The sequence below is a fragment of the Salmo salar genome, chromosome 13 (genome assembly GCF_965601325.2).
Source record: "Salmo salar chromosome 13, fSalSal1, whole genome shotgun sequence".
In the NCBI taxonomy this organism is placed as follows: Eukaryota; Metazoa; Chordata; class Actinopteri; order Salmoniformes; family Salmonidae; genus Salmo; species Salmo salar.
This window is the reverse complement of record NC_138303.1, coordinates 25,750,001-25,761,383: the sequence shown is the minus strand read 5'-3', so window position 1 is coordinate 25,761,383 and position 11,383 is coordinate 25,750,001.

Below are 11,383 nucleotides of genomic sequence, written 5' to 3'. Positions count from 1 at the left end.
CACCTCAGGACGAGTATGGAGAGCTGCCTCAGGTGACATCATTCCCACGACACGCTCATTAGGGCGAATGCCGTACTTAATGCACCATACTAGCAGCTCTCTCATCTCTCTCTCTCCTAATTTCCCCATTAATCCCGTCACAGTCTCTGTCTCATATCCCTCGCTCACCTCCAATGTCATCCCGACTGGCTCTGGTTCCGACCTCAGCTCCACCGACTGTCCCGTGTGCCCCCCCCAAAAAAATTATTACGGCTGCCTCTCGCGCTCGTTGTGCTCTCTCTCCTCGTAATAGCGCCTCTCCGCTCTCGCCGCTTCAATCTCCCACTGCGGGAGGCGATATTCCCCAGCCTGAGTCCATGGTCCCTCTCCGTCCAGGATCTGTTCCCAAGTCCATTGGTCCATAACGCTGTACTCCTGCTGCTCCTTCCTCTTACGCCGCTTGGTCCGGGTTTGGTGGGTAATTCTGTAACGGCTGTCTATGGAAGAAGTGGACCAAAATGCGGCGGAGTTAGGGTTCGTCATATTTAATGTCACGAACACTATGCATTTACAAAAACAACAAAAACTGACAGCCAACACAGTCCTGTCAGGTGCAACCACATTGACAAGCACAATTACCCACGAAACACAAAGGAAACGTAGGCAACTTATGTGTGACTCCCAATCAACCACAACCCTCTACAGCTGTGCTTGATTGGAAGTCACACGGCCAAAATCAATGAAACAATAAAAAACACACACTCCCTTCTGCCACGTCCTGACCCAACTACACCCTCTACTGGTCAGGACGTGACATTGGGTCAAACGTTTCAGGTAGCCTTCCACAAGCTTCCCACAATAAGTTGGGTGAATTTTGGCCCATTCCTCCTGACAGAGCTGCAGTAACTGACTCAGGTTTGTAGGCCTCCTTGCTCGCACACGCTTTCTCAGCTCTGCCCATAACTTTTCTATACGATTGAGGACAGGGCTTTGTGATGGCCACTCCAATATCTTGACTTTGTTGTCTTTAAGTCATTTTGCCACAACTTTGGAAGTATTCTTGGGGTCATTGTCCATTTGGAAGACCCATTTATGACCAAACTTTTACTTCCTGACTGATGTCTTGAGATGTTGTATCATGACAAGGTGTAGTACTGAAACTACCGAGGTTACCTAGCCAGCTACACGTTCAAAGTCAACAACGCAGCCACTGCTAGCTAGCCTACTCCACCAGCCAGCAGTACTGTATCATTTTAGTCAATAACATTTTTGCAACGTAAGCTTAACTTCCTGAACATTCGAGACGTGTAGTCCACTTGTCACTCCAATCTCATTTGCATTAGCGTAGCCTCTTCTGTAGCTTGTCTACTATGTGTCTGCCTATCCCTGTTCTCTCTCCTCTGCACAGGCCATACAAACGCTCCACACCGCGTGGCCGCTGCCACTCTAACCTGGTGGTCCCAGCGCGCACGACCCACGTGGAGTTCCAGGTCTCCGGCAGCCTCTGAAACTGCCGGTCTGCGGCCAACAAGGCTGAGTTACCCTCCAGTCCCTAGACTTCCTGGCGCTGACGGAAACATGGATCACCACAGATAACACTGCTACTCCTACTGCTCTCTCCTCGTCTGACTACGTGTTCTCGCATACCCCTAGAGCATCGAGCCAGCGGGGTGGTGGCACTGGAATCCTCATCTCTCCCAAGTGGACATTCTCTCTTTCTCCCCTGACCCATCTGTCTATCTCCTCATTTGAATTCCATGCTGTCACAGTTACCAGCCCTTTCAAGCTTAACATCCTTATCATTTATCGCCCTCCAGGTTCCCTTGGAGAGTTCATCAATGAGCTTGACGCCTTGATAAGTTCCTTTCCTGAGGATGGCTCACCTCTCACAGTTCTGGGTGACTTTAACCTCCCCACGTCTACCTTCGACTCATTCCTCTCTGCCTCCTTCTTTCCACTCCTCTCCTCTTTCGACCTCACCCTCTCACCTTCCCCCCCTACTCACAAGGCAGGCAATACGCTTGACCTCATCTTTACTAGATGCTGTTCTTCCACTAATCTCATTGCAACTCCCCTCCAAGTCTCCGACCACTACCTTGTATCCTTTTCCCTCTCGCTCTCATCCAACACTTCTCACTCTCCCCCTACTCGGATGGTATTGCGCCGTCCCAACCTTCGCTCTCTCTCTCCCGCTACTCTCTCCTCTTCCATCCTATCATCTCTTCCCTCTGCTCAAACCTTCTCCAACCTATCTCCTGATTCTGCCTCCTCAACCCTCCTCTCCTCCCTCTCTGCATCCTTTGATTTCCTCTGTCCCCTATCCTCCAGGCCGGCTCGGTCCTCCCCTCCTGCTCCGTGGCTCGACGACTCACTGCGAGCTCACAGAACAGGGCTCCGGGCAGCCGAGCGGAAATGGAGGAAAACTCGCCTCCCTGCGGACCTGGCATCCTTTCACTCCCTCCTCTCTACATTTTCCTCTTCTGTCTCGGCTGCTAAAGCCACTTTCTACCACTCTAAACTCCAAGCATCTGCCTCTAACCCTAGGAAGCTCTTTGCTACCTTCTCCTCCCTCCTGAATCCTCCTCCCCCTCCCCCCCCCCCTCCTCCCTCTCTGCGGATGACTTCGTCAACCATTTTGAAAAGAAGGTTGACGACATCCGATCCTCGTTTGCTAAGTCAAACGACACTGCTGGTCCTGCTCACACTGCCCTACCCTGTGCTTTGACCTCTTTCTCCCCTCTCTCTCCAGATGAAATCTCGCGTCTTGTGACGGCCGGCCGCCCAACAACCTGCCCACTTGACCCTATCCCCTCCTCTCTTCTCCAGACCATTTCCGGAGACCTTCTCCCCTACCTCACCTCGCTCATCAACGCATCCTTGACCGCGGGCTACGTCCCTTCCGTCTTCAAGAGAGCGAGAGTTGCACCCCTTCTGAAAAAACCTACACTCGATCCCTCCGATGTCAACAACTACAGACCAGTATCCCTTTCCTTTCTCTCCAAAACTCTTGAACGCGCCGTCCTTGGCCAGCTCTCTTGCTATCTCTCTCAGAATGACCTTCTTGATCCTAATCAGTCAGGTTTCAAGACTGGGCATTCAACTGAGACTGCTCTTCTCTGTGTCACGGAGGCTCTCCGCACTGCTAAAGCTAACTCTCTCTCCTCTGCTCTCATCCTTCTAGACCTATCTGCTGCCTTTGATACCGTGAACCATCAGATCCTCCTCTCCACCCTCTCCGAGCTGGGCATCTCCGGCACCGCGCACGCTTGGATTGCGTCCTACCTGACAGGTCGCTCCTACCAGGTGGCGTGGCGAGAATCTGTCTCCGCACCACGTGCTCTCACCACTGGTGTCCCCCAGGGCTCTGTTCTTGGCCCGCTCCTATTCTCGCTATACACCAAGTCACTTGGCTCTGTCATATCCTCACATGGTCTCTCATATCATTGCTATGCAGATGACACACAATTAATCTTCTCCTTTCCCCCTTCTGACAACCAGGTGGCGAATCGCATCTCTGCATGTCTGGCAGACATATCAGTGTGGATGACGGATCACCACCTCAAGCTGAACCTCGGCAAGACGGAGCTGCTCTTCCTCCCGGGGAAGGACTGCCCGTTCCATGATCTCGCCATCACGGTTGACAACTCCCTTGTGTCCTCCTCCCAGAGTGCTAAGAGCCTTGGCGTGACCCTGGACAACACCCTGTCGTTCTCCACCAACATCAAGGCGGTGACCCGATCCTGTAGGTTCATGCTCTATAACATTCGCAGAGTACGACCCTGCCTCACACAGGAAGCGGCGCAGGTCTTAATCCAGGCACTTGTCATCTCCCGTCTGGATTATTGCAACTCGCTGTTGGCTGGGCTCCCTGCCTGTGCCATTAAACCCCTACAACTCATCCAGAATGCCGCAGCCCGTCTGGTGTTCAACCTTCCCAAGTTCTCTCACGTCACCCCGCTCCTCCGCTCTCTCCACTGGCTTCCAGTCGAAGCTCGCATCCGCTACAAGACCATGGTGCTTGCCTACGGAGCTGTGAGGGGAACAGCACCTCCGTACCTTCAGGCTCTGATCAGGCCCTACACCCAAACAAGGGCACTCCGTTCATCCACCTCTGGCCTGCTCGCCTCCCTACCTCTGAGGAAGCACAGTTCCCGCTCAGCCCAGTCAAAACTGTTCGCTGCTCTGGCACCCCAATGGTGGAACAAGCTCCCTCACGACGCCAGGACAGCGGAGTCAATCACCACCTTCCGGAGACACCTGAAACCCCACCTCTTCAAGGAATACCTTGGATAGGATAAAGTAATCCTTCTAACCCCCCCCTTAAAAGATTTAGATGCACTATTGTAAGTGGTTGTTCCACTGGATATTATAGGTGAATGCACCAATTTGTAAGTCGCTCTGGATAAGAGCGTCTGCTAAATGTCTAAAATGTAAAATGTAAATGTTGCTTCAATATATCCACATAATTTTTCTCCCTCATGATGCCATCTATTTTGTGAAGTGCACCAGTCCCTCCTGCAGCAAAGCACCCCCAACATGATGCTGCCACCCACGTACTTCACGATTGTGATGGTGTTCTTCAGCTTGCAAGCATCCCCTTTTTCCTCCAAACATAACGATGGTCGTTATGGCCAAACAGTTATATTTTTGTTTCATCAGACCAGAGGACATTTCTCCAAAAAGTACGATCTTTGTCCCCATGTGCAGTTGCAAACCGTAGTCTGGCATTTTTATGGCGGTTTTGGAGCAGCGGCTTCTTCCTTGCTGAGCGGCCTTTCAGGTTATGTTGACATAGGACTCATTTTACTGTGGATATAGATACTTTTGTACCTGTTTCCTCCAGCATCTTCACACGGTCCTTTGTTGTTGTTCTGGGATTGATTTGCACTTTTCGCAACAAAGTACGTTCATCTCTAGGAGACAGAACGCGTCTCCTTCCTGAGCGGTATGACGGCTGTGTGGTCCCATGGTGTTTAAACTTGCGTACTATTGTTTGTACAGATGAACGTGGTACCTTCAGGCGTTTGGAAATTGCTACCAAGGATGAACCAGACTTGTGGAGGTCTACCATTTTTTTCCGAGGTCTTGAAATACCTCCACAGGTACACCTCCAATTGACAAAAAATGTCAATTAGCCTTTCAGAAGCTTCTAAAGCCATGGCAACATTTTCTGGAATTTTCCAAGCTGTTTAAAGGCACAGTCAACTTAGTGTATGTAAACTTCTGACCACCTGGAATTGTGATATAGTGAATTATAAGTGAAGTAATCTGTCTGTAAACAATTGTTGGAAAAATGACCTGTGTCATGCACAAAGTAGATATCCTAACCGACTTGCCAAAACTATAGTTTGTTAACAAGGAATTTGTGGAGTGGTTGAAAAACGAGTATTAATGACTCCAACCTAAGTGTATGTAATCTTCCGACTTCAACTGTATATCCTTGACATGTTTCTACAACTTAATTGGAGTCCACCTGTGGTAAAATAAATAAATTGGACATGATTTGGAAAGGCACACACCTGTCTATATAAGCTCCAACAGTTGACAGTGCAAGTCAGAGAAAACCCCCAGCTATGAGGTCAAAGAAATTCTCCGTAGAGGTCCGAGACATGATTGTGTCGAGGCACAGATCTGGGGACAGATACCAAAAAATGTCTGCAGCATTGAATGTCCCCAAGAACACAGTGGCCTCAATCATTCTTAAATGGAAGAAGTTTGGAACCACCAAGACTCTTCCTAGAGCCAGCCAAACTAAGCAATTGGGGGAGAAGGACCTTGATCAGGGCGGTGACCAAGAACCCAATGGTCACGATGGTCACTCTGACAGAGCTGCAGAGTTCCAATGTGGAGACGGGAGAAACTTCCAGAAGGACAACCATCTCTGCAGCACTCCACCAGTCAGGCCTTTATGTTAGAATGGCCAGACGGAAGCCCACTTGGAGTTTGCCAAAAGGCACGTAAAGACTCTCAACAAGATTCTCTGGTTTGATGAAACCAAGATTGAACTCTGGCCTGAATGCCAAGTGTCACATCTGGAGGAAACCTGGTACCATCCCTACTGTCAATCATGGTGGTGGCAGCATCATGCTGTGGTGATGTTTTTCAGTGACAGGGACTGGGAGACATCAGGATCGAGGCAAAGATGCATGGCGCAAAGTACAGAAAGATCCTTGATGAAAACCTGCTCCAGAGCACTCAGGACCTCATACTGGGGTGAAGGTTGACCTTCCAACAGGACAACGACCCTAAGCACACTGCCAAGACAATGCAGGAGTGGCTTCGGGACAAGTCTCTGAATGTCCTTGAGTGGCCCAGCCAGAGCCTGAACTTGAACCCAATCGAACATCTCTGGAGAGACCTGAAAATAGCTGTGCAACAACGCTCCCAATCCATCCTGACAGAGCTGGATCTGAGAGGATCTGAGAGGAGAGGATTTGTTTAAAAAAAATAATAATAATATTTAACTAGGCAAGTCAATTAAGAACAAATTTGTATTTACAATGATGGCCTGTAGATCTGTAGAGAAGAATGGGAGAACCTCCCCAAATACAGGTGTGCCAAGCTTGTAGCGTTATACCCAAAAAGACTCGATGCTGTAATCACTGCCAAAGGCACTTCAACAAAGTACTGAGTAAACGGTCTGAATACTTATGTAAATGTGATATTTCTGTTTTTTATTTGTAAAACATTTACAAAAATGTCTAAAAACCTGTTTTTTCTTTGTCGTTATGGGTTATTTTGTGTAGATTAATGAGGGATTTTTTAAAATACATTTTAGAACAAGGTTGTAACGTAACAAAATGTGGAAAAAGTCAAGAGGTCTGAATACCTTCTGAATGCACTGTGCATAGTGCTTTTGATGGAGGTTGGTGTGCAGAGGTGTGACCATGTCAGATTGTGACTGATCGTCTCTTACATAACAGTTTTCACAAATCATAATGATGACAAAAGAGGTGTTGTGCAGCCTCTGGATGAAGTTGCCCTTAAGCACAGATATAGGATCTGCCTCAACCTAAACCATTAGGAAGGAAAACGCTAAGCTGACCTTAAATCAGTTTCAATTTAAACAGTCCCGAGAGATCATCACTAGGGTCCGGGGTCTCCCTGAGATAGCCGTTGCCATAGAAACAGCAGTACTGTGATCTTACATTGACACCTCTCTCTTTCCTTGCCAGACTCTCAGGAGTTACATAGTGTGAACGCTGCAGCGAGATCTTGTTATTTATTTCATTTCCTTACTAGTCACAAGTGTAGCCTGTCATCTCTCTCTCTCTCTCTCTCTCTCTCTCTCTCTCTCTCTCTCTCTCTCTCTCTCTCTCTCTCTCTCTCTCTCTCTCTCTACAGTAAACATTACACTCACAAAAGTTCCAAAATAATAAACACATTTAAAATGGCATATTATGGCATTTGTAACGATGTGCAAATAGTTCAAGTACAATAAACATACATTTTCAATTTAAAAAAATTATAATTTAATTTCACCTTTATTTAATAATCAGGTAGGCTAGTTGAGAACAAGTTCTCATTTACAATAAATATGGGTTGTATTTACAGTGGTGTTTGTTCTTCACTGGTTGCCCTTTTCTTGTGGCATCTGGTCACAAATATTGCTGCTGTGATTGCACACTGTGGTATTTCACCCAATAGATATGGGAGTTTATCAAAATTGGATTTGTTTTTTCAAATTCTTTGTAGGTTTATGTAATCTGAGGGAAATATGTGTCTCTAATATGGTCATATTTGGCAGGAGGTTAGGAAGTGCAGCTCAGTTTCCACCTCATTTTGCGAGCATTGTGCACATAGCCTGTCTTCTCTTGAGAGTGCCAGGTCTGCGTACGGCGGCCTTTCTCAATAGCAAGGCTATGCTCACTGAATATGTACAAAGTCAAAGATATCATTCATTTTTTGTCAGTCACAGTGGTCAGGTATTCTGCCACTGTGTACACTCTTTTTACGACCAAATAGCATTCTAGTTTGCTCTGGGGTTTTTTGTAAATTCTTTCCAATGTGTCAAGTAATTATCTTTTTGTTTTCTCATAATTTGGTTGGGTCTAATTGTGTTGCTGTCCTGGGGCTCTTTGGGGTCTGTTTGTGTTTGAGAACAGAGCCCCAGAGCTAGCTTGCTTAGGGGACTCTTCTCCAGGTTCATCTCTCTGTAGGTGATGGCTTTGTTATGAAAGGTTTGGGAATCGCTTCCTTTTCGGTGGTTGTAGAATTTAACAGCTATTTTCTGGATTTTGATAATTAGCGGGTATCGGCCTAATTCTGTTCTGCATGCATTATTTGGTGTTTTACGTTGTACACGGACAAGATCTTTGTGAATTCTTGGTTGGTGAGAGGACCCCAGACCTCACAATCATGAAGGACAATGGGTTCTCTCTCTCTCTTTCTTTCTTTCTTTCTTTCTTTCTTTCTTTCTTTCTTTCTCTTCTTTCTTTCTTTCTTTCTTTCTTTCTTTCTTTCTTTCTTTCTTTCTTTCTTTCTTTCTCACACTCTTTCTATCTCTCTCTCTCTCTCTACATAATCACTCTCACACACCATCACTCTTCTGCAAACATAATTCTCTCCTCTCATACACACAAACTTGGTGCCTCTCTTTATTAAACGCTATAGACACAATCTCTGTGTCTCTGATCACACAATAAAGTACACAAGAGATGCTCTCACAATCCAGTCACCCTCCACTCTTTTCTGGGACCCTTGCTCACTGATTCGTGTGTTTTTGTCTGTGTATGCACACGTGTGTGTGTGCATGTGCATGTGTGTGTGTCTGGGTGCTGCCTATGATCATGGCAAAGCTACATGCCCTCAACTGCCTCTGTAGCAGAGCCCCCATGATGGATATTGCAGCATTCATCAGCTAATTCCTCAGAGGTGATCTGTTATAGTGACGGGGCTGCAGTATTTTTAGATGGAGAGAGAAAGGACAGATAGTAAAACTGGAAGAAAACAGAGAGAAAGAGACACAGAGAGAGAGAGGATAGAGAGAGAAATAACAGATAGTAAAACAGGAGAGAGAAAGAAATGTACCAGATGCTCTGCAGGCTCTGCTCACACTTACTGGTCTGAGGCCAAACCACACGACTAACAACATTGGACACTTTATAGAACACATGGCCTTCACTATGTCAACCTGGAATATCCAAGGCCTGAGGTCATCTGCCTTTGGCCTAAAGAGCAGGAACCTGGACTTCATCAAAGAAATCGGAAATACAGACATTGTCATCCAACAAGAAACATGGTATAGAGGAGATGGAACCACTGGTTGCCCTCTAGGTTACAGAGAGCTGGTAGTCCCATCAACCAAACTACCAGGTGTGAAACAGGGAAGGGACTCAGGGGGTATGCTAATTTGATATAAAGCAGACCTAACTCACTCTATTCAATTAATGAAAACAGGAACATTTTACATTTGGCTAGAAATTCAAAAGGAAATGATCTTAACAGAGAAAAATGTCCTCCTGTGTGCTACATATATCCCCCCCACTAGAATCCCCATACTTTAATGAAGACAGCTTCTCCATCCTGGAGGGGGAAATCAATCATTTCCAGGCCCAGGGACATGCACCAGTCTGTGGGGACCCAAATGCCAGAACTGGACAAGAACCTGACACCCTCAGCACACAGGGGAACAAACACCTACCTGGAGGTGACAACATTCCCTCCCCCATATGCGTACGACAAAACTACGACAATATCACCAACAAAAACTGGTCACAACTCCTGCAGCTTTGTCACATGCTGGGTATGTGCATAGTCAAGGCCTCGAGAGAATGCCTATGGTAGGTACACCTATAGCTCATCTCTTGGCAGCAATACTGTAGACTACTTTATCACTGACCTCAACCCAGGGTCTCTCAGAGCGTTCACAGTCAGCCCACTGACACCCCTATCAGATCACAGCAAAATCCCAGTCCACTTGAACAGAGCAAAACTCAATCATGAGGCATCAAAGCCAAAGGAACTGAATATATTAAGAAATGCTATAGATGGAAGGAAAGTAGTGTGGAAACCTACCCCAAAAATATTAGGCAACAACAAATTCAATCCCTTTTATACAACTTCATGGTCAAAACATTCCACTGTAATAGTGAAGGTGTAAACTTGGCAGTAGAAAACCTAAACAGTATTCAGTTTCCCTATCAAATCTATGAACAATAATGACAAATGGTTTGGTGAAGCATGCAAAAATCTAAGAAAGAAATTGAGAAACCTGTTCAACCAAAAACAAAGAGACCCAGAAAACCTAAGCCTACTAAAACAATACAGAAATACACTACGGAAAAAGAAGGAACAGCAAGTCAGAAATCAGCTCAATGTAATTGAATTTTTTCTGGGAAAATTGGAAAACACTAAACTAACAACAACAAGAACAGTTATCTATCCAAAACGGAGATGTATGGGTAAACCACTTCTCCAATCTTTTTGAACCTATAACAAAGAACAAACAAAATGAACATGATCAAATACAAATCTTAGAATCAACTATTAAAGACTACCAAAACCCACTGGATTCTCCAATTACATTGAATGAACTACAGGACAAAATACAAACCCTCCAACCCAAAAAGGCCTGTGAAGTTGGTGGTGGTTTCCTGAATGAAATGATAAAATATACAGACCACAAATTCCAATTGTTTATACTTAAACTCTTTAACGTCATCCTTAGCTCTGGCATCTTCCCCAATATTTGGAGCCAAGGACTGATCACCCCAATCCACAAAATTGGAGACAAATTTGACCCCAATAACTACCGTGGGATATGCATCAACAGCAAACTTGGGAAAATCCTCTGCATTATCATGAACAGCAGACTAGTTCATTTCCTCTGTGAAAACAATGTCTTGAGCAAATGTCAAATTGGCAAAAAAACACACATTTCTTTCCACAGGGCCGTGGGGCGAGACAGGGATGCAGCTTAAGCCCCAACCTCTTCAATATATAGATCAACGAATTGGCGAGGGCACTAGAACAGTCTGCAGCACCCGGCCTCACCCTACTCAAATCTGAAGTCAAATGTCTACTGTTTGCTGATGATCTGGTGCTTCCGTCACCAACCAAGGAGGGCCTACAGCAGCACCTAGATCTCCTGCACAGATTCTGTCAGACCTGGGCCCTGACAGTAAATCTCAGTAAGACAAACATAATGGTGTTCCAAAAAAGATCCAGTCGCCAGGACCACAAATACAAATTCCATCTGGACACCGTTGCCCTAGAGCACACAAACAACTATACATATCTCGGCCTAAACATCAGCGTCACAGGTAACTTCCACAAAGCTGTGAATGAGCTGAGAGACAAGGCAAGAAGGGCCTTCTATGCCATCAAAAGGAACATCAAATTTGACATACCAATTAGGATCTGGCTAAAAATACTTGAATCAGTTATACAACCCATTGTCCTT